A 1,275-nucleotide genomic window follows, 5' to 3' on the forward strand; every position below is an offset into this window, starting at 1 on the left:
GAGCCCCATTTTTTAACGGGGTTACTTGATTTTCTGGAGTCCACCTTGTTGAGTTCTTTATATATACTGGATATTAGTCCCCTATCTGATTTAGGATAGGTAAAGATCCTTTCCCAATATGTTGGTGGCCTTTTGTCTTATTAATGGTGTCTTTTGCTTTGCAGAAGCTTTGCAGTTTTATTAGGTCCCATTTGTCAATTCTTGATCTTACAGCACAAGCCATTGCTGCTCTATTCAGGAATTTTTACCCTGTAACTATATCTTCAAGGCTTTTCCCTACTTTCTCCTCAATAACTTTCAGTGTCTCAGGCTTTATGTGGAGTTCCTTAATCCACTTAGATTTGACCTTAGTACAAGGAGATAGGAATGGATCAATTTGCATTCTTCTACATTCTTCTACCTCCAGTTGGGCCAGCACCATTTGTTGAAGATGCTGGTTTTTTTTCCCCTGGATTGTCTTTGCTCCCTTGTCAAAGATCAAGTGACCATAGGTGTGTGGGTTTATTTCTGGGTCTTTTATATATACTGGGAATTTTTAGGGTCACTTATATATACTAACATATCATCTGCAAAAAGTGATATTNTGACTTCATCTTTTCCAATTTGTATCCACTTGATCTCCTTTTGTTGTCGAATTGCTCTGGCTAGGACTTCAAGTACTATGTTGAATAGGTAGGGAGAAATTGGGCAGCCTTATCTAGTCCCTGATTTTAGTGGGATTGCTTCCAGCTTCTCACCATTTATGTTGATGTTGGCTCCTGTTTGGCTGTAGATTGCTTTTATCCTGTTTAGGTATGGGCCTTGAATTCCTGATCTTTCCAAGACTTTTATCCTGAATGGGTATTGGATTTTGTTAAATGCTTTTTCTGCATCTAAGGAGATGATCATGTGGTTTTTGTCTTTGAGTTTGTTTATATACTGGATTACGTTGATGGATTTCCAGATATTGAACCACGACTGCATCCCTGGGATGAAACCTACTTGGTCAGGATGGATGATTGTTTTGATGTGTTCTTGGATTCGGTTAGCTTTCAGAACTTTATTGAGGATTTTTTCATCGATATTCATAAGGGAAATTGGTCTGAAGTTCTCTATCTTTGTTGGATCTTTTTGTGGTTTAGGTATCAGAATAATTGTGGCTTCATAGAATGAGTTGATTTAGTACCTTCTACTTCTATTTTTGGAATATTGTGTGAAGAACTGGGATTAAATCTTCTTTGAAGGACTGATAGAACTCTGCATGAAACCCATCTGGTCCTCGGCTTTTTTTGGTTG

General features: G+C 37.9%; 1 pseudogene; it reads left to right on the top strand.

Moving 5' to 3' along the window:
- Window positions 1–1,275, top strand: part of LOC110286418 — a 28,666-nt pseudogene that overhangs the window by 20,648 nt on the left and 6,743 nt on the right.

This window comes from Mus caroli, chromosome X (genome assembly GCF_900094665.2).
Source record: "Mus caroli chromosome X, CAROLI_EIJ_v1.1, whole genome shotgun sequence".
NCBI classification, from domain to species: domain Eukaryota; kingdom Metazoa; phylum Chordata; class Mammalia; order Rodentia; family Muridae; genus Mus; species Mus caroli.